Source organism: Pan paniscus, chromosome 9 (assembly GCF_029289425.2).
Source record: "Pan paniscus chromosome 9, NHGRI_mPanPan1-v2.0_pri, whole genome shotgun sequence".
Taxonomy (NCBI): Eukaryota; Metazoa; Chordata; class Mammalia; order Primates; family Hominidae; genus Pan; species Pan paniscus.
In genome coordinates this window covers 114,777,063-114,801,161 of record NC_073258.2, presented here as the reverse complement: position 1 = coordinate 114,801,161, position 24,099 = coordinate 114,777,063, and the positions used below count along the sequence as shown (strand labels likewise).

The window sequence follows — 24,099 nt, the reverse complement described above, 5'->3', positions numbered from 1 at the left end:
AATGGGAGAGAAAGCACAATCCTCTATGGCCCTGGCCTCCCCACCCCCGTGCCATATTCACTCTATGTGAAAATCTCCCTTGCTTCATAAACTCTGCCCATTAAAAAGCCCAGCCCTTGTTAGTAAGTGTTAAAGAGAGATTAATGCCTGAATTTAAGAGGTGGAGAAGGTAACAAAAAGGAAGAAGGCAGGCGAGGCTGTGGGCTGAATGCCAGCATTGGGCTCCAAGCATTTCCACTTAGCGCTGAAGGCTGGCTGCACAGCAGTTTGATAAGGTTTATTGGGCCCAGATAAAGCAGCAGCAGCTCCCCCACCAAAACTGGCACCATTTATAGCCAGAGCTATGTCCTTGGGTCCTGGGAAGGCTGATGAGAATCCTCAGTTCAGAGATTTCATATGGCAGCACCTAAAAACAAGCAGGATGGAAAATTACAAGAGAATACTCAATCTCTCTCGCGCGCGCATGCCCGCTCTCTTTCTGTCTCTCTCATGTTCGTGTATTTAGAGTGATTTTTCTTTTACATTTTTTCTTGAAGGGTCTTTTAAGGGAAACCTGGGTATCAGTTCTAAAAATACAGCAGATCTCAATCTTAGGGGGAGATCATGCTAGAGACAGAAGAATAGATGAGCTGGCCTTTGCATGGAATTCCATTGCTAAATCTTACTCCCTCATCTCCCTCTTTACCCATGTACCTCCCACCACTGGCAGCCTTTCAGAGCTCAGTTAGTGGAACAGGAGGGTATAGCAGTTCTAAGAGATCATATAGGAAGGAGACAGCGAAAATAATAACTCATTCTGAGCACTGACTACGAAACTTAACACATTACCTATGTTGTTTTATTTAATCCACATAACAATCCTATTAATGCAGGTGCTATTATTTTCCCAATTTCTGTGGACGTGAAAACTGAGGTTCAGAGAGATTAAGTGCCTTACTGCAGACTGTAGATCTATTAAACATCAGAGCTGAAACTTTAAATCAGACCATTCTGACTGCAAAGCTCATGCTCTTAACTTCTAGATTATGTAGCCTCTAGTGAAATAGATGAAGGAAGCAAGGGCTTTTAATTTTCCTTCTTCTCTTACTCTACTGAGGCAAAGATCTGTGCAGCAGCCAGCCAAGCTGAGGACCAAATGGTTCTCAGCTTGGTCACCAGGTAAACAGACTTAGATCCCCCAGGATCTTACACTTTTCCTCCTCCCTCAGAATCTCAGGCAGAAATTGGGGAGGGGGCTTTGAATTACAAAAAAAAACTTCAACTAAAGAGATAGGAAGAAGAATATAGTGGTGTTTTGAGTATCTGAGTATGAATGGAATGTTGCAACTCTTTAAGTTCCAACTCTTAATTTGGAACATATATTTAATTTTTTTATTTCAAAGTAAATTTTTCTATCGTGATTAAAAAAATCAAAGATCCCTACCTTTTGGGGAGAAGATGCCACTTTGCATTTCCCCAAAAACTTGTGATGAGTGGAAAATGAAGCATGTTCAGGGAGGGATGCAGGTAGTGACGCCCCTGAGTAGAGGAAAAGTATTCTCTGCAGTTGAGAACTCCAGATTGCCACTGGGGAACGTAGCAGGGCATCAGACCTTTACCCTGCCAGGGACTGTTAGGGGAAGACACCGCAAGCCTATTGTGTCCATTTCTGGAGTCAAAAAATCTTACAGTCTTACAGTCCTTCAGATCATCATTCCAGACATCTACTATAGAGCTGTAGGTGATGTCAACAATTGGGCAGAGTAGGCTGGGCGCAGTGGCTCATGCCTGTACTCCCAGCACTTTAGGAGGCCGAGGCAGGCGGATCACTTGAGGTCAGGAGTTTGAGACCAGCCTGGCCAACATGGTGAAACCCTATCTCTACTAAAAATACAAAAATTAGCCAGGCGTGGTGGCACGTGCCGGTAATACCAGCTACTTAGGGGGCTGAGGCGGGAGAATCGCTTGAACCTGGGAGGTGGTGGCTGCAGTGAGCTGAGATTGCACCACTGCCCTCCAGCCTGGGTGACAGAACAAGATCTCATCTCAAAAAAAAAAAAAAAATTAGGCAGAGTAGAATTTACTCCTGTATATGTTGACATTTTGTTTTTGTTTTTAAATTTTAATTCTTTCACATTACGTCCTTAGATGCCCCCTCCAAAAAGCAGAGGGGGAAAGAATCAGGTGATGTATGCGTTCCGGTTAGTTGAGGCTCAGCAAACCAAATAAGACAGCTTCTTTGATTAGTGATTGCCATCATCCCTCATCCCCTACCCCACCACTACCACCACCATCACCGCCCCAACCAACAGAGACCTGGTTAGTGGTGTTTACAAACTTGAGTTTCTCTTCCAGGTGCCAAGTATGCCCTTCCCTCATCTGTAGAGCGGAGAGTGACTTTTCAAAAGGGTAGGAGGAGGGATTTTTTTTTTTTAGCTCCTGAGGCCTTGGGTCACTGTGACCCCAAGATCTTCGTGATTGAGGAAGAAAAAGCTTTTTCTTCTCTCTCTGTCTCTTTCCCCAGCATATTGCAAATGGTGTTGGGACCTAATGTTGTCAACTCAGATAGCAAATCTGAGTTGTTATTAGTGCAAAGATGCCCTAAGGGGGTAGGCACTGAGGATGAGATCTGCAACGAATGTTATGGGGAAGTGTGTTTATAATTATAATGGGATTTAATGTACACTGGGACCAGATGATGGCAGCCATTTAAAAAAGAGATGCTTAATAAGAGAGGTCCCTTAATGACAGGCAGCAGGGCTCAGGATATTATGGAAGAAGCACGGTGTTTCACTGGGTGTCACAAACCATGTGCCAGGTTTTATGGGCTTCCTAACAAAGCTTTGGGATGAAGCATAGCAACCATTGATCGCTGTCAGCTATCGGGCATAATGTTTGAATATTGTCTTTGAGAGGGGCATATGCACTTAGAGGAAGGCATTTTCTCCCTTTCAGATACACATACTCACCTAAGCATGGACACACAGGCTCTAGGCCAACATTGAATAGTTTTTGGTGTTTCTGGGAATCTGCTTTGTTCTGCAAAAGCTAGCCTCAATTTCAAAACTAAAATTTCATCACTAGGGAAGGGTGCATTTTCCATATCGTGTGCATGAAATGAAGCAGCATGAGTCCTATTATGGGTAATAGGAGTCCCACAGATGAATCCCCAGACACCATGCTGAAAATTAACCCCAAGTCCTCATGGGGAGACATGGGCTTTTTTAACAGTTCGCTGTTTCTTTGTTGGGGGACCAGGAAGAGGGGATAGGTAACAGTTTCTTATGCTGTTTAATAGCGGACTGCTTAACTTTTGAGTTAACATTATGGATTTCAATCCACGGCAGCTGTTTTATAACAGGAGCGTTATAGTAATGGACAAAGCCATGCAAAAGGAAAACCATGCTCCTTAGAGGTGCCACCATAGTCCAGAAATACAACTCCACGTCCTCTACCAAGTTTATTATTTTTTTTCTCTCTCTCTCTCCTGATGTGAAAGAAGCGTATGAAAACCTCATTCATCGAATACAGGCCTCAACCATAGTTACTGTGTTGGCTGTTCACAAAACATGATATGGCCAGACTTAGGGTCCTTAAAGCAGAATATTCCATTTATCCTGACAGGGAGAAAACGCAAGGGGTAAGCAAACACTCACCTTCCAGTCACGTACTCTCAGACACTGAGTTTCTGGAGAAGCCTCTTTTCAAATAGCAGTGGTATGTCAGGGGTACACAAGCCATAAGATGAAACTATTTTACTTGATAACAGGTAATTTATGCCAATCATATTAAAATTATAGCAAGACAAATGCTCGTATCTTGTGGAGTGGAATTGCAAATTTGTGTGGCTTTGTAAGATGAAATGAAAGACGTCTTTGGAGTTCTGCCTTGAGAAAAGCTCAGTGCCTTTCCCTGAAAGGACTGAGTGAGTGGAAGACCGGGAGATGCCTGTGAGCCAAGGCTGTGGTGGGCTTTGAGCCAGACACTTTGACTCTGCCTCCCTTGCCAGGCGAGGTTCATTTGTCTCTTCTGGAAGTCATTGCTGGATCTTGGATGTAATCTTCTCCACCCACCCTTGAGTCAGAATTAATTTCTCCCATTCTCCATAAGCCCCGTAGCACTATCTGAACATTTATCATAGTATTTACCACCATCTGCCTTATATCTGACTGAGTCATGTGCATTCTGACCACCCACTCCTTTGTGAGTTTCTGGAAGGCAAGGCCTCAGTCTTGTTCAATTTAGTATTTCCACTCCCAAGCCCCAGAGCCTAGCACACTGTCAAACAGAGAAGATGTAAATGTTTGTCGATGAACTAACTGAAAGCATGCATGCATGAATGAATGAATGAACATAGAGACCAAATATTTTAGGAATTAGGGAGAGAGGGGACCATTCTGTACTCAAACATTTAGGGCAGAATTCTTTGTGCTATGAGGTTTTCACCAACCTTTGAAAGATGAATGGGATATGGATAAGGGTTGAGGATATCTGTTGAATTTAATTGTATACAGCTAATTGAGAGTATAACTGGGCTGTTTCAGTTGATGTCTTCCCCAGGGGCCTAGAACCAAGCTTTTCTCAATATCCTAGAAGTTTTAATAAATATTTATTAAATTGTCTGGGCATGGTGGCTTACGCCTGTAATCCCAGCATTTTGGGAGGCTGAGGCGGGAGAATCACGTGAGCCCAGGACTTGGACAGCAGCCTGGGTAACATAGTGAGACCTCCTGTCTACAAAAAAATAAAAAATAAATGAGCTGAACATGGTGGCATGCACCTGTAGTCCCAGCTACTTGGGAAGCTGAGGAGGGAGAATTGCTTGAGCCCAGGAGGCTGCAGTGAGCCATAATGGCGCCACTGCTCTCCAGGGTTGGCAACAGCATGACAGCCCGTCTCAAAAAAAAAAAAAAAAAAAAAAACCTGCATTGAATTGAAGTGAAATGAATTTGTTTGAATCACATTGCTTATCACTCTCACAATGGCCTTGTCATCCCAGTCCGAAGTAGCTAACCAGTTCAGGGCAAAGAGGAGAGCATCTGAGCCCTCCTAGGGACCCCAGTGGATGTAGGACTGCTGACTGAAGCCAGCACTAGCATATGAGACACGCATTAGGCACGAGTACTGACAGATTCACTCTGCTGTTACCAGGTGTGGCAGAGACTGGCTAGCTGTTCCCCAAACTTCTTCCTGGGCACACCTACATTTTTCTGGCTTAACTTGCAGTTAGGTGCAGGCCATGTGATTGAGTTCTGGCCAATAGATTGTAAGCAGAAATCCTCTGTGCCACTTCCAGGACTGGCCCATAAAAACTCCCAAGTGGAACTCCACATTCCCTTTTCTTTCCTGTGACTTGACCCCATGAGCATAGAGCTATCTTAGAAGCTGAGCAATGAAAGACGGCAGGGCCAGGATGGACAGAACCCAGAGCCCTGAATTACGCTTAGAGAAGAGCTGCCTGCCTACTAAAAAACATCTATTTTGGACTTTATATAAATAGGAAATAAACTTTTGATGTCTTCCATAGGGCTGCCAAATAAAATAAATTAATGAAAATGTTAAATTTGAATATCAGATAAACAATGAATAACTTTTTAGTATGTCTCAAATATTGCATGGGACATAATTATACTAAAAAAATTGTTTATCTGAAATTCAAATTTCAATTGTTTTTTGTTTGTTTTTATTTTCCGAAATCTGGCAACCCTAGCTTTTAACTATTATATATTTTTCAGCTTATTGTAGTAGCTAGCATTACCTTAATTAATACACCTTGGTTTCATTTGTCAGAAGCAGCAAGGATATAACACCTGAGCTGGGATTTCACCTGGGACAAGGAGAGGCCTCCAGATCCACTTGACCACGAGGAAGTGATGCATGGGGCACCCTGTGTGGACAGGACCAAAGGGCCAATGAGGAAAGATCCTGACAGTTTCCAGTTTACCCGTTCTCCTACGAGCCTCTTTTTCCTTAGCAGCCTCTTCTACCTGACTGGGTTTCTATGGGTGCAAGGATGGGGGCAGAAAGGAAGGCATCATAATGTGGACCTATTCAAGACCTTGGTCAAGCCAGTGATCTTCCCATCTTCCGCTTCCTCCTTTGTACCATAAATACTTTATGCTCCTTTGTAGCATAAAGGCTGAGAGCTTGGGCTTTGATTTAATCAGGTGGGTCTATATTCAATACGTCCACCACATTGGTCCTGGGTGGTCTCAGGAAAATTACTTAAGCTCTCTGATTTGCAGTGTGCTCGCCTGTAAACTGAGGACAATTAGAGTATCCACCTCACTAAAGTTTCTGTGAGAATGCTCAAGGAGTGCCTGGCCCACAGTAAAAGATCTGAAAACGTCAGGTAATATTAGTGTTGTCAGGTAATCTCTTTCTTTCTACCCTCCTCCTCCAAAATAACATTATAAATAGTTGGAGTAAGGCATTGTAATTAATTTTATTTTTGTTTTGTTTTGCTTTGGTTTTTGAGATGGAGTGTCGCTCTGTTGCCCAGGCTGGAGTACAGTGGTGTGATCTCAGCTTACTGCAACCTCCGCCTCCCAGGTTCAAGCGATTCTCCTGCCTCAGCCTCCCGAGTAGCTGAGATTACAGGCACCCACCACTATGCCCAGCTAATTTTTGTATTTTTAGTAGAGATGGGTTTTTGCCATTTTAAAGAGGCTGGTCTTGAACTCCTGACCTCAGGTGATCCGTCCACCTTGGCCTCCCAAAGTGCTGGGACTACAGGCGTGAGCCACCGTGCCCGGCCAATTTTAAATCTCTTTAAAAGAATGAAGCATGACCTGTGTTTCTTGGCTTCTAATTGCAGCTGAGCGCAGCTGTTTGTGGTCCTGTTCTCCCAGGCTCGTCTCGTTCATTCTGTTGGGAGTGAGGTGAGCAGGCAAATGGAGAGCGAGGCAGGGTGTGCAGGGGGTGGTGTTAATTTTCGCCTCGTAGCATGACATGTTTATTAGTGTGTACGTACGTTAAGCGCAGCAGCCTGGTTTCCTTGAGTTAAATAGCAGTCATGCCCAACTGGCTCTCCATGTACCATTACTCCAAGTGATTGAGCCAATTTCTCCCTCTGCCATGAGTTTAAGTTGTAAACCTCTCAGCCAGACAGGGAGGCAATGATGGGCTGCCTGTTGCGATTATTATTAACCTTTAGCATTACACTTACAAGACCAGGGGGGTCTGTAGAGACGCCCAGGGTGACGCAGGCACAGACTACAGGCTCCCATCTACCCACCTCGGTTCAGCCTGCATCTCTTCTCAACAAGAAAGGCAAGCATGTGAATGTTCACTTTGGCCATGCTGGGAGGCTCCAGCCTACCAATCTGGGGTGAGAGATGGCTTGTGCTGGGTGAATAGAGAAATGTTGGGTGTGCTCTGTTCCATTTGGGCAGAGGAAAAGAAAACACATGGCAGGAAGGCTGGAAAAGAGATTTCTTTCTTTCTTCTTTTTTTTTTTTTGCCCAGGCTGGAGTGCAATGGCACGATCTCAGCTCACTGCAACCTCCACCTCCCAGGTTCAAGCGATTCTCCTGCCTCAGCCTCCGGAGTAGCTGGGATTACAGGCATCCACCACCACGCCTAGCTAAGTTTTTGTATTTTTAGTAGAGACAGGGTTTCACTATGTTGGCCAGGCTGATCTCAAACTGCTGACCTCACGCAATCCACCCGCCTCGGCCTCCCAAAATGCTGGGATTACAGGCCTGAGCCACCGCGCCCGGCTGGAAAAGAGATTTTCTAGGGGTGCCTGCATATTCAGAAATCATTTGCCAGCCAGAATTTTTTCTCTTTGCCATATATTTGTCAGCCAGCTGCTAAGTTATCCAGGCAAAATTTGCAGGGACAGCAGCTACCCCCTAGCTGTTAGCTGGTTGACCAAGACCACATATATTTAGCATAATTATACCAGGAACTTGGAGTCACAGAGGGCTACACGGAAAGAGAAAGTGTTAAGGAAGCTGTCTATCCCAGATCCACCACTCTCCGTGACTTTCCCCCTTCCAGTCCATATTTCTTTTATTTTCCTTCAAGGAACCAACCTTCTTCCTTGTTGATTAATCACAAATTGGCAGAGATGGCAGTTCCCTGAATGTGGGCAGCTTGTTTTGCTTTTCTGAACAGTTTGGTCTCTGAAAATCTCTGAGAAGAAAAAAAGTCCACCACCCAGCCCTAGGGTGCTTGTGTTGCTGCTTTGTTAAAAATCCGAGGGTGGTACCTTTGGGCTGGCACTGGGGGAAATCTGCAGTCAAAAAATAATTCTGCCCTCAGGAAGGTTACTGTTTAATAAGCAAGGCTGGAATCAGGAAGGGCAGGTGGTGGGAGGCCTTGTGTTACTGTTGTTTCCCAAAATGAAAGAGGATGGGGGAGGGGGAGGTATTTGGGAGGACAAGCACCACACAGAGCCTGCCTGGGTCAAAGGTAACAGAGTAACCATTGTCTGGCTGAGCAATTTGCTACAGTCTCTTGGAGGGGCCCCTGCCAGCAGCTTGATAAACTCCGTTGTTTACGTAGAATGAATATTGATTTGATAGGAATAAACAAATTTAAACCATACCTTCCATTTATCTTGGCCATGACATTTATTGAATACTGCTTATGAGGGAATAACCTATGGCTAACACAGGTTGAGGACTCACTCGGCGTCAGGCTCTGGCTCTTGACATGTGTCATCTCCTTTACTCATCCAAATAATCCCATGAGTTGTGGACTGTTGTCAAACCCATTTTACAGCTGAAGAAAATGAGACAGAGAGATAAAGCAGCCTTCCTGAGGCCACACAACTAAAGAGCAGCCAGCTCCCACAGACTCCATGCCTGGACTGCTTGTCCTTATACTTCCCCTTTGGATTAATTTCCATTCCTGATGGCAGAGGCATTTGGTCCTGCATCAAGAGAAGGGAAGGAGATGGGGCCGGGCTCACGGCTCACGCCTGTAATCTCAACACTTCAGGAGGCCGAGGTAGGCAGATCACTTGAGCTCCAGAGTTTGAGACTAGCCTGGGCAACATGGCAAAACCCTGTCTCTACAAAAATATATCTATATGTAAATTAGCCAGGCATAGTAGCGCGCCTGTAGTCCCAGCTACTTGGGAGGCTAAGGTGGGAGAATCAGTTGAGCCCAGGAGTTTGAGGTTGCAGTGAGCTACGATCACACCACTGTACTTCAGCCCTCTGTGACTCCAGGTTCCTGGTATAATTAAGCTAAACATACATGGTCCTGGTCAACTAGCTAACAACTAGAGGCTGGCCATTGCCCTGCAAATTTCTGCTGGATAACTTAGCGTCGGGCTGATAAATATATGGCAAAGAGAAAAAAAACTCTGGCTGATGAATTATTTCTGAATATGGAGATACTCCTAGGTCTCTTTTCTGGCTTTCCTGCCATGCCCCTTCCTTTCCCCTGCCAAATACAACAGAGGACACCCAACATTTCTCTCTTTGATTTTTTTTTTTTTTTGACAGAGTCTCACTCAGTTGCCCAGACTGGAGTGCAGTGGCGTGATCTCGGCTCACTGCAGCCTCCACCTCCCAGGTTCAAGTGATTCTTCTTCCTCAGCCGCCCGAGTAGCTGGGACTACAGGCATGCACCACCATCCCTGGCTAATTTTTGTATTTTTAGTGGAGACGGGGTTTCACCGTATTGGCCAGACTGATCTCAAACTCCTGACCTCAGGGGATCTGCCTGCCTCAGCCTCCCAAAGAGCTGGGATTATAGGCGTGAACCACCGCGCCCAGCCTCTTTTTCTTTCCTCTAGGTTGAGGAGAGGAAATGGGGCGGTGGGTTAATATGAAAAATAGATAGACTGGTAAAGCTGTTATGTTCATTTCTAAATGAGTACTCACCAGGCACTCATGCCTATTCATATACATTAGGTATAACTAGAAGACAAGGCAGTTCACTTTTCCGTAAGCATGCAAGAGTTTGCCCTCTTCAAAATAGTTGCCCTCTTCAAAATGCCGGATAGACTCTTAGAAGCAAAAGAGACTTGAAATATCAGCTAGTCCTAAGGTGAGTGGTGGGACTCTACTCCAGAGGCGGGGCTCAGACACCAGACCAAACTGAGGGCTAGCTAAAACACAGACAGGCAGAAGCAGCTCTCCATAACACAGCCCACCTGTGTGCCATGTCAGTTTACCATTGCCATGGCAATACTTGGGAGTTACTGCCCCTTTCCTTGGCAATGAACTGATGACCCAAAAGTTACTACCCCTTCCCTGGAAACTTCTGCATAAACCACCCCTAATCTGCATGTAATTAAAAGTAGGTATAAATATGACTGCAAAGCTGCCCTGAGCTGCTGCTCTCTGCCTATGGAGTGGCCCTGGTCTGCAGGAGCAGTCACAGAGCTTAGCACCACTGGAGCTGTAACACAGCTGCTTCAGTACAGCTGTTTTCTTCTACCTCAGCTTGCCCTTGAATTCTTTCCTGGATGAAACCAATGACCTTCATGGGCTAAGCCCCAGGTTGGAGTTCACCTGCCCTGCATCAGTCCAATCTCACCATTTTACAGGAGAGGAAGCAGAACAGAGAGGTGGCACAGCATTCCCAAAGCCATACGGCCAATGAGAGCCAGGACTTGGGACCAGAGCCAGTTTGGGGCCATCATGAGGATGTCATGGAAGCCATTCAGCCATTCTTGGAGATCTTTTGGTATTGCCTTCCAAGTACATAGCATTAATTTTTTTTTTAATCTGCAGTCATGGCATGTCTTGCCCATAGAGGGAAGATTTGATTTTCAAAACTAGCACCAATATCTCAAGAGGGTGGTGAAGCTGGGTAATAAAATTTGAGGTCACAAACAAGGGGGACTAGGGAGCAGTAAAGTTGAAATCCTCCTGTAGCTCATAACCCAGCAATAACAGCAACATAGTGGTAAGAATTCTATTCTCAGGGCCGTGGCTCACACCTGGAATCTCAGCACTTTGGGAGGCCAAGGCGGGTGGATCACCTGACGTCAGGAGTTTAAGACCAGCCTGGCCAACATAGTGAAACCCCGTCTCTATTAAAAATACAAAAATTAGACAGGCATGGTGGTGGGCACCTGTAATCCCAGCTACTTGGGAGGCTGAGACAGGAGAATCGCTGGAACCCGGGAGGCAGAAGTTGCAGCAAGTTGAGATCACACCACTCCACTCCACCCTGGACAACAGAGCAAGACTTGATCTAAAAAAAAAAAAAAAAGAATTATATTCTCTTTCTCAATGTGTAATGTATATTTTCTCAACATGTAATCTACATTTTGAGATATATTATCGCTATATCTGTTTATATATATATACCTATGTGTGTCAACACCCACACAGGTATGTATAGTCATTCTGACATAGTAGTTTAAATGTCAGAATCCTGTTACTTGATAGGTGTGATTTCTACGTGCACAATCCATTAATGTTTTTCTTTGGGGTGAGAGATGATTCCGTGGAGAAGCAATGTGCGGTGTCAAGGTCTAGGCTTTGAAATCATGCTAATGTGGGTCTCAAACCCAGATCTATCATTTAATAGCTATGAAAGTTTGGCAGATTTCTTAAGCCTCAGTTTCTTTACCAATATAATGATGATATCTAAGGTCTCTGTAACTTTGAAGAAATTAAGGAACATGGCCAAGATCTCCCATTCATAAGAGACAAAGCTGGAAGTAAACCTAGGTCTATCGGATTCCCAAAGCTGGCCCTTTCCTGGACGCCCCTCTGACTGCACCCCATGCATAGGGAAGCAGAGGGCATTTCCCTGGGAATGAATACTACTATTGGATTGGAGATGAGATGCCGATCCTGCCCGATCTTTTCTTTTTAAAGCTACCACTTTTGCCCTGTGTGAAAGCAGCCAATAGGTTAAGATTACGTATGTTTCTAGTGGTATGTATATTAGACTCCAGTAAAAAAAAAAAAAAAAAAAAAATCCTCTCCCACTCCCTCACCCATGACTAAAAATAAAATGCCAAAAATATTGCCAGGAACAGAAATTTGGTGAAAAGCAGGAAAGACTATAAATTGACTACAGTCTACTGCAAAACATGGATTTCTCCAGTTTCTTCGTTCTGTATAAACTCTCAGTCATCAGAAGAGATTTTCTTTCAAGGGAAAGCATTCGAATAAACTACACCAATATTTGACTGTGTAGAAGTTCTTCTCAAAGAAAGACAATATCCAATCTTTCCAGAAAGATGATTTTCCTTAATTGAGTTTACTACCTGCTGAGTGCCTTTAGTAACAAGAAAAAAATCATGGAGGGGTGGTAATTTTTTTTTCTTCCCCAGCATCTTTTTGGAATGTTCTGAAATATTTACTTATTGATTTCCATCAGACAGATTGGAGAGAGCATGGTGAAATGATGAGAACATTAGATTTCCACTCAGAAGGCCTAGATTCAAGGTCAGCTCTGCCAAACACTTCCTGCGTAGCCTTGGGCAAGTCACTTAACCTCTCTGTGCTTCAACATTCTCCTCTGTAAAACTGGAGATATCATACGGAAAAAGTTTTGACCAGTTTAAAGTACTCGCCCAGTTCTTTGAGAAGAGCTCTAAGACTAGTCTCTAACTGACTCTGAGCTTCAGCAAGTTAATTCCCCTCCTTGGGTTCCTTGTGGAGAACATGAAGATGTTGAGCTAGTTTTATTACTAAACCTGCTCTACCTAGGAAATTCTCTAATACTCTGTGAACTCTATCAGATACACTGAAATGAGGTGCTGGTAGCTGCGGATGGAGAGATGGCGTGATGTGGGTGTGCTTAAAGAAAGGTCTCTTTATCACAACCTTGCCCCCCGATCCTGAGGGTGCTCAGGAACTGAGAGGCCTCCACACACAGGAGCAGAATGAGGAGAGTGAATTCAAGCTGGGCTTCAACTTTAGCAGGGAATGGGAAGGCGCCTCTGCCAATGATGGCTCTCTGTGGCTCTGGAAAGGAAACAACATAGCAGCAGTGAAGCCACGGTCAGGTCATAGAGGAGGGAGTAGGAGAGGAGGGCATGGCACCTGTGGTTATGGAGGCTTTAGCTGTGACCCAAATAAGGTCCATGGTATAGAGGGGGATGATGAAGAACTAGAAAGAGATATAGGTAATGCTACTTTGAATCAGGTCTGCAAACACTGTTCCTCCCTTGTTCAGAGATCATTCCCAAACAGCATATGCCTGACTCAAAACAGATAACATAACGAAAGATGGCTAGTGCCCACCTCAGGGCCTTGGCACTTGCTGCTCCCCCTGACTGTAGCTCTCTCTGCAGCACACAATACTCGTTTCCACTGGCCCTTTTCTCAATATCTGCATCAAACAGCTCTTCCCCGCTGAGAGCCAGAGCACCTCCCTACAGCTGCCCTGTCTGGAGCTGTCTCCCTCTGCTTCAGGCCCTCCTCTGGGTTTGATTGTTTTTATAGCGCTTGTTACTCCCAGAAATGGTTTCCTTTGTGTATATGACCTTGTTTATTTCCTGTCGCCGCCCTTCCTGGAAACTCCCTAGGGCTCCCCTCTAGTTAGTGTAAGCTTCATGAGGGCAGAGGGCTGGACTGTGATTCATTCCGTCATACCCCAAGCTCCAGGACAATGTTTGGCATAAAGAGGCTCATAATAAATATTTGTTCAAAGAATGAAAGAACAAAACAAGAAATGTGCTATTTTTTTTTCTCCCCAGGAAGACTTTTAAACAAACAGGCAGCATGTTCTTGAGAATGTGGGATTCAGGCCCAAAAAATTAACAGCTGGGGAAATGAAAGGAATATGTCCTTCCATCAGCTCTGAGTAGAGATTCCATTTGTGTGTTATGGTTATTTTCATTGATACTGCTAACCGAAAGAAATAGCCTTGTGCATCATTATGTCCCTGCTGTCTGAGGGTGGGTCAGCCAGGAAGAAGGCTGGCTGGGCACAGTGGCTCATGCCTTTAATCCCAACACTTTGGGAGGCCAAGGTGGACAGATTACTTGAGGTCAGGAGTTCGAGACCAGCCTGGCCAACATGGCAAAACACCGTCTCTACTAAAAACACAAAAATTAGCTAGGCATGGTGATACGTGCCTGTTGTCTCAGCTACTTGGAAGGCTGAGGCAGGAGAATCGCGTGAATCCAGGAGCTGGAGGTTGCAGGGAGCCACGATCGTGCCACTGTGCTCCAGCCTGGGTGACAGAGTGAGACTCTGTCTCAAAATAAAAAAAGAAGGCAAAATGAATGATAATGTCTGAAATTTGTGTGGACCTATACCCAGTACTTTTACATAGCAGTAGCTTGTTTTACCACTTTGTAAAGTATAGAGCTAAGACCTGGATCCAGGTCCACCAGCAACATCAGCACTCTTGCCTTTGCATTTAAACATAGTACAAATGAACACAGGCGGCCGGGTGTGGTGGCTCACATCTATAATCCCAGCACTTTGGGAGGCCAAGGCGGGAGGGTCACGTGAGGTCAGGAGTTCGAGACCAGCCTGGCCAACATGGTGAAACCCCGTCTCTACCAAAAATACAAAAATTAGCCAGGCGTGGGGCAGGCTGCCTGTAATCTCAGCTACTTGGGAGGCTGAGGCAGAATTGCTTGAACCCAGGAGGTGGAGGTTGCAATGAGCCGAGATCGTGCCACTGCACTCTAGCCTGGGCGACAACAGCGAAACTTCATATCAAAAAAAAAAAAAAAAAAAATGAACACAGGCTTCCTGGCTCCCCATGGAGAGGTCAAAACCGGAGCCCCTGTAGATGGGGCAGGTGATGAGAAGCTTGCGAGCAAGGCCAGGACTAGGGTGAGGCAAGTGAGGCAGCTAGGATGCAAAATTCAAAAGGTATCACTCTCGGAGCACTTGCGTGATTCTAAGTGTGATGCCTCCTTACATTTTGTACCATAATGCCACACACTGCCTCACCCAGTCCTGGCCCTGCCCATTGGAGTTTTTTGCAAGTTCTCTGTCCTTTTCTCTCATGTCATCTGATGCTTCTTTGTCTAGAAATAGCATTGAAATAATCAGAGAGTGAATTGATCTTGGAGGAGGATTTGGCCCACTTTGCCAACTCGTTTCTAGCCACCTCTTGGCAAGCTCCTCTCCAAATGGCCGATGGAATTATTTTCTAAAGGACAGATCTGTCGCTCCCCTTCAAGGGCTCTTTTCATGACCTATATTTAAAAAAAAAAACATCCTAAACAACTTGGCATGGCCTTTAAGACCTTTACACGTTGGCAGCATTCTCCTACCCCAGTGAACCGCTCCCCACTCCCTGACTCGGCCATGCACTCTCATGCCTCCTCAGCTCTGGACAGACTGTGCCTTCTACTCGAGGCACCCTTCTCTGTCTGTCTAGACCAAAGTCATTTCTCCTTTGAAGTCTAACTCCAAGGTCACCTGTGCCCAGCACACTGCCTCACTTTCAGAAAGTCTGGAGAACATTTAGGTGGACAGATGAGAGGAAGAGAGAAGTTCCAAATTAGGAGAAGTGCAAAGATACTGAGACTTTTGCAGCACCTTAGATTACAGGTTTCCTTCGGCACGTTGCCACTGAGAAGGCTAAGGAGGAGGATGGTGAATGTGGTGAGGAGAGATGAGGGATGAATATAAGTCCTTGCACATGTGTATTGGGATATGGCGGACCAGTTGACAGCCAGCGTAAGGTCCTCTTTCCTCATTAGTCCTGGGAAATCCATACGTGTGCCATGGAATTTTAAAAGGCCGGAAGATACTACCTCTGGCTGACAGTTAGTTTGGGGTGACCCGCCCCCATCCTTCTCCTTTGGTTTCCTCTTCGCCATGATTGTCTCAGAAATTGGAAAGAATCGGCCAGACGCGGTGGCTCATGCCTGTAATCCCAGTACTTTGGGAGACCAAGGCGGGCGGATCACGAGGTCAGGAGATTGAGACCATCCTGGCTAACACGGTGAAACCCCGTCTCTACTAAAAATACAAAAAATTAGCCGGGCGTGGTCACGGGCGCCTGTAGTCCCAGCTACGCAGGAGGCTGAGGCTGGAGAATGGCGTGAACCCAGGAAACGGAGCTTGCAGCGAGCTGATTGTGCCACTGCACTCCAGCCTGGACGACAGTGCGAGACTCTGTCTCAAAAAAAAAAAAAAAAGAAGAAAGAAAGAAAAGAAAAGAAAAGAAATTGGAAGGAATCAGGCCAGTCAAGGTGGCTCACACCTGTAACCCCAGCACTTTGGGAGGCTGAAATGGGCAGATCACTTGAGGTCAGGAGTTCAAGACTAGCCTGGCCAACATGGTGAAACCCCATCTCTACTAAAATTTAAAAAAAAAAAATAGCCAGGCATGGTGGCGTGTGCCTGTAGTCCCAGCTACTCGGGAGGCTGAGGCATAAGAATCGCTTGAACCCAGGAGACAGAGGTTACAGTGAGCCAAGATCATGCCACTGCACTCTACCCAGGCAACAGAGCGAAACTCTGTATAGAAAAAAAAGAAATCAGATGTGAACCCAACTCATTCCTGGTGGCCAGAGGGGTATCCAGATCTAGGAGGTTAGTGCTAGGTACAGGGTTGGGATCCTACCAAGCCAGCCAGCCAGGGCCTCCCAGGGCTCCTGTCCTACATTCCCTGGGCAAAAGGGGGTTGGGGAGTTATCTTTAGTACTTAGCCTGGGCAGAGCTAACTTTATAGCCTGGCTAAGTGTGAGTCACTCTTTGAACTAACTTGTTTATATAGTATTTTCCCGTGACAACCTGGATCCTAGTTGTTGGTTGTAAAATGAAACCAGGTTTCCCGGGACCTCCCCAATCTACCCAGGGCCCATTTTTAGACTTTGCCTTTTAGCATTCAGCCTTCCTCAAGCCGCCGGGGTCAGGGATATGTAACTGGTTTGCAGGTTTAACATGCAGGCTGTACAGAGCCCAGACTCTGGCGGCTCGCCTCCTCCCCATTTTTTGTCTAAGTTGCCATCTATTTGTTTCCCCTCCTCCTCTGTGTTTTAACTTTTCTGTCTTCTTTGCATGATCTTGAGAATCAAGCCAAAGTCAGGCTGACATTTTGGCCTGGTCTCCCCAAGGAACTCAGATCTGAGATCTTTGTTCCTGGAAAGAAAGTTTATGTATGTGTTGGTTCAGAAGAGGCTTTGGGGGAGAAAGGACAGACATGAATGCTGTGATAACAATAATTATAGTCATAGATAATAATGATGTCTACATTTACAGAATGCTAACTCCATAGTAACTAGGCTGAGTGAGTGATTTCTCATGCTTTTTCACAGTTAACTTCACAACAATCCTAGAAGATGGGTTTGGCTGCTATATACCCATTTTAAAGACGGGTATTTCCTATAGTCTGAACGTTTATACACCCCCTCAAATTCATGTGTTGAAACTTAATCACCAAGGTGATGATATTAGGAAGTAGGCCCATTGGGGTGTGAGTAGGTCATGAGAGTAGAGTCCTCATGAATGGGATTAATGTTCCTATAAAAGAGGCCCCACAGAGCTGCCTTATCCCTGCCACCACGTGAGGACACAACCAGAAAGCACCATGTAGGAACCGGGAAATGGGCCTTCACCAGAATGGAATCTACCAGCCCCTGGATCTTGGTCTTCTCAACCTCCAGGTCTGTGAGAAATAAATGCTCAATGTTTATAAGTCACTCAGTTTATGACGTTCTGTTATATCCACCCCAAAGGAGGAAGACAGTATTATACCTATTTCCAAATGAGAAAATTCAGGCTCAGAGAGTGACATTTGTAGCTAAGTTCACACAGCTAATAAATGGCGTTGGTGTCTGTATCAGTCTTAGAAGCTTTAGCTCTTACAATTTGGGTGACCCTAAGCAAGTCACTTCATCTCTCTGAGCATCAGCTATATTGCATCTGTTACCAAAAACAAACAAACAAACAAAAAAGGCAAGAGAGTCCTACTTACTTTACAAGATAGTTAGGATGGTTGCATGGGATGAGGAATGAGAAGAGCTCTGTAAGTGTTGGTAATCATCCTTATGAAATCTGAAACCCCGTGAGATCTGGGATAGAACAGAGTAACATAAGAGACTGGGAATTTTTTTCACTTATAAAAATTATTTAAATGTTTTCTTGTTTTGATTTGAGGCCATCTCTTCTGTTTTGAGAGATTATCATCCCAGAACTATCTCTCCTTGTTTTTTTACAATCCAGTCTCCTTGGATAGACCACGGGACTTGATGCTCTTTAAAAGATGGTTTTATTTGAGCCTTACGCCTATCTTGGGAGTTAAGTAGGACGAATATATCATCCCCATTCTGCAGGCAGGAAAATTGACATAATAAGTGGCTGTCAGGAGGTTGCTCAGAGCTGGATTTATTCTGGTCCTCCTTGCATTCCTTCACATTTCTATTGTAGGAACCTGGGCAGGTGACAGGGCCAGGTGGGGTGAGGGAGGTTTTGGTGGTGAGTATCGTAGGGTAAGATCCTAGGATCTCCCTTAGAGGCCACCATCAGCTTATCAGAATGTGCATATGCCCCTCATTAAAATCGTTTCTATAAAACTGCATAACATGTGAGCTGTGTTAACTACTTTGTCACAATGTTGTTTTGTTGTCATTTAAATAAATGTTTTTAAACCTTTCAGTTTCATCATTTTCTCTTTGCATTTTGGAATCAGTGCAATTTGTCAGGTGTCAGGCAGTTTCATAGACCTTTGTTGGCCCTAAGCACTTTGTTCTAGAATGCTTGGGCAGAATAATAAGAGGCTTTACCTTTTATTTTGTTTTAAGGTTGAGCATTGGCCAGACAGATGTGAGTTCAAATCCCATCTCTGCCACTTACTGGCTGTCTGTCCTGGGCAAATTGCTTAAACTTTCTGGGTCTCATCTGTAAAATTGAGCTGGTAATACATATGTGTGGTATTTTTCAAAGTTGGTATGAGGTTTTTATTTTTTTTAGATGGAGTTTTACTCTTGTTGCCCAGGCTGGAGTGCAATGGTACAATCTCCAATCTCAGCTCACTGCAACCTCCGCCTCCCGGGTTCAAGCAATTCTCCTGCCTCAGCCTCCCAAGTAGCTGGGATTACAGGCATGCGCCACCACACCTGGCTAATTTTGTGTATTTAGTAGAGATGGGGTTTCACTATGTTGGTCAGACTGGTCTCGAACTCCTGACCTCAGGTGATCCACCTTCCTTGGCCTCCCAAAGGGCTGGGATTATAGGTGTGAGCCACTGCACCCAGCCTAAAGTTGGTATGGTTTTAATGTAATGTATATAAAGGTGCCTAGTCTAATGTCTGGAACATAGTAAGTGTTCAATTATGTAGCTATTTTAATTATAGCTTTTTTTTTTCTTTTGCCCTAATCTAGATGGGATCATGGAGATGGCTCGCTGCATGGCAGCCTTTTTGACAGTGTCTTTGTGAGAAAAGAGAAAGGGCTGTATCATCGTGATCTGTGGCTCTTTGGAGAAGGTTTTGATGGAGATCCAGGCGGTAGCCAGGCGGGCCCAGGTTGCTGGCTAACACAGAAATTAAACTCTAGGTCCTCAGAGCCGTCTTTCCACCAGCTGCCCCTCATTTCTTCACTCCATTAAGGGCCAGGGCAAGACCCAGAACCACATCCACAAGGGCCCCAAGTTTGGTCAACAGGTCAAGTTTCAAACAGCCCCACAATTATCCCATAGTGGGGTGTGGACCCAGAATGTTTGCCCTGCATCAGACCCTGGGATTGGTAAGGAGAACCAAGGAAAGGGGTAGCATAAATTAGGAGTTAGGAGAAAAGACAGAAGAGCCATTGAGAGAGAACCAGGCCAGGTGGAGAGGGAGAGCCGCCCTAATGACCTCAGCGCCGGAACCAATGAGAGCGGCTCACAGCTCATCCTGCTAGGAGGACAAAAGGACTGCAGCCCCCTTAGAAGTGTCAAACCCCATCCTAGCCTGTCTCCCTGGACCAGAGCTGAAGTCAAGGCTATAAAAAGAGCCTAGCCTGGAGATGGGGGGCAGCAGAGAGAGAATGCATTCCCCCTTGATAATTTCAGAATCACCATTCTCAGTTGTTACAAATGCAAGTTCCTGAACCCCACCCTAAACCTACCCAATCACCGTCTCTTGGGAGGGTAGGTAGGGTTTAGCAAACTTCACCAAACATTTGCAAGTTAAGAATGGGGTCTTGTGGCCGGACACAGCGGCTCACACCTGTAATCCCAGCACTTTGGGAGGCCAAGGCGGGGAGATCACCTGAGGCCAGGAGTTCGAGACCAGCCTAGCCAAGATGGTGAAACCCCGTCTCTACTAAAAATAAAAAAAAAAATAGCCAGGTGTGGTGGCAGGCGCCTGTAATCCCAGCTACTCAGGAGGCTGAGGCAGGAGAATTGCTTGAACGCGGGAGGTGGAGGTTGCAGTGAGCCAAGATCACGCTACTGCACTCCAGCCTGGGCAACAAGAGTGAAACTCCGTCTCAAAACAAAACAAAACAAAACAAAAAATCAGAAAGAATGGGGACCTGTGTGGAGCTTAACAGAGAAGGGTCTAGAAAAGTTTCTCTCTGGGTTGGTTTTACGTATTAGACAAGTTAGATTGAAGACAAGATTGACAACAAACATTTTGGTTTAACAAATGTTTATTGTGCACCTACTATGTGCCCAGAACTTATTCTGCCATCCAGCAGCCTCACAATTTGGAATGAAAGGTGGACTCTATAAGAGGAATCATAATACCCTGTTATGAGCAGCACTCACTAAGAGTGCAAATGCGCAATGTGGTCATGAGGTGTCCAGGAGCCAGAACTAGGAAGGAAGAACCTGGAGCTGATCAGGGAGGCCATCTTATTTTTCATTTTTGAGTTCAGGTATCTTCAGTGGTAGATGAGTCTTCTTTCCATTTCTCTTAAATTGAAATGTAGAGAAGCCAATCCTATGTGCCCTTGGGTGTTATTCTTTTTGAAGATGATGAAGGAAGATTGAACCACTGGTCCGCTTCTATTTGCTCATCAGAAATTCGGGCTCAGGGCAGTTATGTGTGCCACACTTAGCCAAAGTAAAGGAACTTTCTGTTTTACCCTTCTCCAGCAAAAACAGCAGTGAGTCAAAATAAACAACCCTTGGGATCCAAATGCTGGCTCCTCCTACGGAAAAGACAGAATAGTTATTTTGTACTTACGGGGGCCCTGGAGTGCCGGGCTGGCTGTGAGTGCGCGTGAAGCTCGCGCCCACCCGCGCACAGGGCCAGGCAGTGACCAGGTCAGAGAATCCTGGTGCAGAGAGGCTCCCGCTGCGGAAGGGTGGGGGCGGGATTGTGAGGCTTCAATCTGGGATGCTTTTTAAAAACCTTCCAAGTGAAGTTGACTTTCTGCGGCTCACGGGCCTGATTTTGCCAGCAGGCCGCCCCTGCCCCCTTGCGGCGTCCCCTCTTAGCCCGGGGCCAAGTCAGCGCCTGACCTCCGTCCGCTGGAGGCCAGAAGGGGAGAAGGCCGACGGTCCCGCCGCAGCCAGAGCGCAGCGCTGGGCGGGGCCCTGCTGGGCCACCCGCGGCCACGTCCTCCAAGCCCTGCTGACCTCTAGTGGTCACCGGGCAGAACCGAACGGGCGCTAGGCCAGAGTGGGAAGGAAGATACCTCTCAAGGCGCGTTCTCAGCCCTGGTTTGCACATTGGGATCACCTGGGAGCTTTGAAAACTACCACTGTGCAAGCCCCACTGCAGGCTTTTGTTCAGAATTAAGTCAGAAGCGCCGACTGTGGGACCTGAGCGTGGATATCGTTGTTAAAGCTCCCTTGGAGGCTAAGCGCGGTGGCTCACGCCTGTAATCTCAGCATTTTGGGAGGCCAAGGTGGGTGGATCACTTGAGCCCAGGAGTTTGAGACCAGCCTGGCCAACATGGCAAAACCCTGTCTTGGCAAAAAATACAAAAATTAGCCGGGCATGGTGGCGCGTGCCTGTAGTCAGTCTCAGCTACTAGGAGGGCTGAGGTGGGAGGATGGGTTGAGCCTGAATGGTGGAGGCTGTGGTGAGCTATGATCGTGCCACGGCACTCCAGCCTGGGCGACAGAGCAAGACCCTGTCTCAAAGCCCCCACGCACCCCCACAAAAAAACTCCCAGGGAATTCTAACGTGCAGCCTGATAGAGAGCCATTGGGCAAAAGTGGGCATTCGTTCGCCTCTACTGTGGATGTCTGCGCTGGGTGTAATGTCAGTGTCTGCATATGGCTGTCTGTCCTTGATCCAGTCTGTCCCTGCATCCAGTGTCAGACACCAGTGTGGACTTCGTGTCTGCCTGACAGTGTGTGTGTGTGTGTGTGTGTGTGATGCTGATGTCTGACTGTGGTGTGGGTCCGTGTGCCTGCATGGAGTGAGTGAGCTGAGGTGGAACTCATACACTAGGTGCAGACTCAGGAGGCGAAGGGTCCTACCAATGTCTCTCTATCCTTAAGAGTTAGAGAAGATGGTTTGCAGCCGCCTTCACGTATTCGCATAGTTCACACTCTTTGCTGTTGGGAAGTTCTTCCTGTTGTCTCACTTCAGTCCCCTGTCAAGAGGAGAAACGTCTAGATTGAAAAAGTGCCAGTTTTCCCATCTTCTCTGGTAGCAGCCATAGGAACGGGAGGAAGTCCGGCCTGGAGCTGCATACCCAGGGCTGCTGGCTGGCGCGGCCGGGCTGTCTTCCTCGGTCTCATCACTCCATCAGGCCCTGATGAAACGGGTTTGAAGGGAGAAGAGCCAGCACCAGCACAATTAAATTAATTTCCAGCAGCTGCATGGGATTAAAATTACCCACTTCTCCTTTCTGGCCTCTATCTAATGTTCCTGAAAATGATCTCCTGATACTCTGCTTCTCCTCATTTCTCTTTCTTATGGTCTCAGCTTTTGGTACATCCACTGCTGATTGCGTTGCCTGTCCCAAGCTGCCCTTCCTTCCCCTACATGTGGCTGTAGATCAAAGTCCTGGTGAGACCCCTGCCCCCCGGGCCTGACTGGCCTGACCCTCTCCTTCCCAGACTGCGGGAGCTGGCCAGAGGCAACATCCAGAGGCAGAGTGACCCTCTGGAGTGGGACAGTCTGTCTTGGTGCTTCAGCCCTCACGGAGGTCCCATGGGAATGGAGACTTGCACTCCCCATGCCTGTCCTTTCAGGAGGCAGAGGAAAGGCAACACCTTATGGTGGAGTGAGCACCAGACTTAGAGTCCAGGCATATGGGCTCCAATGCCTGTGTTTCCATGAGTAACTCGACCCCTCTGAGCATGCCTTGCCTTCTGCAAAATAGAGAAGAGAATATCTATCTTACAGATTGCTGTAAAGACTAAATGAGAAAATATAGGGAAATATGTGTGTGTGTGTACATATATATATATATATATATATAAAATGTACATAGATAGCTAGATAGATACTAGAACCTGCCCCATGGTAGATGATCATGCATAATATTAATGAGTACAGTAATAGCTAGTATTTATTCAGTGCACACTACAGGATGATGTTTTAAGCTTTGAATAGGTTGTGTTTAATCATCACAGCAGTACTTTGAGGTAGAAACTTTGATGACTCCCATTTACAAATGGGGAAAGATGAGGCAGAGAGGTATCAGGAAACATGCCCAAAGACACACAGTTCTTGGGTGATAGATCAGGAAAGTGACCTCTGGGAATCTGATTACATGTACTGAAAGAAAAAAAGAATATATCACTGAACTATGCACATACTTAGGTATAGTATTTGCTTGTATCTGTGCATGTAGGAACACACACACACCACACACACACACACACACACACACACATCTTTGCATATTATCACTGCATAACCCCAGGCCCTGCACCCTCCCTCCTAGAAGAATCCAGGGGAAACAAACTGGTCAGCTGCAACTAGTAGGAGAAAACTAGCCAGAAAGGAAGCCAGGTGCCTACGGACAGAGGAAAGCTTCCGGAGGAACCTGCTGGGCCAACTGGGTAGGGCAATCTGTATGACTCTCACCTCAAATGATGAAGCAGGCTCATGAAAATGGGAACAGGCTTTCCTTTGACACTGTTCTCACCCAGAGTAACCTGAAGGACTCAGGTTCAGCAGGTTGGGCATGAGGGGCAGCTCTCCCTGCATTGCATCCACTGATTCCAGCAATGAGGCCTGATCCCTTCTGTGCTTTGCATGTGATTGGCACTTAATGGAATTTAATTTCAAGTTCTCCTCTGCTGCACTCAGTTCCCTTCCTCACCGGTCTGCTGAGTGGAGCTGGAGGATGGGAATGTATTCTAGGGACTGGCCTCTGCCCT

At 46.1% G+C, this 24,099-nt stretch overlaps 1 long non-coding RNA gene across 1 annotated transcript; it reads right to left on the bottom strand.

Annotated features, from left to right (window-relative positions):
* Window positions 1-262: 262 nt before the first annotated feature.
* LOC117975031 (uncharacterized) lies at window positions 263-21,400 on the bottom strand. The gene is made up of 3 exons (XR_004665251.1): window positions 20,996-21,400; window positions 17,800-17,896; window positions 263-406 (listed from the first exon to the last, which is right to left on the bottom strand). It is a non-coding gene; the product is annotated as an uncharacterized LOC117975031 (long non-coding RNA).
* Window positions 21,401-24,099: the final 2,699 nt, after the last annotated feature.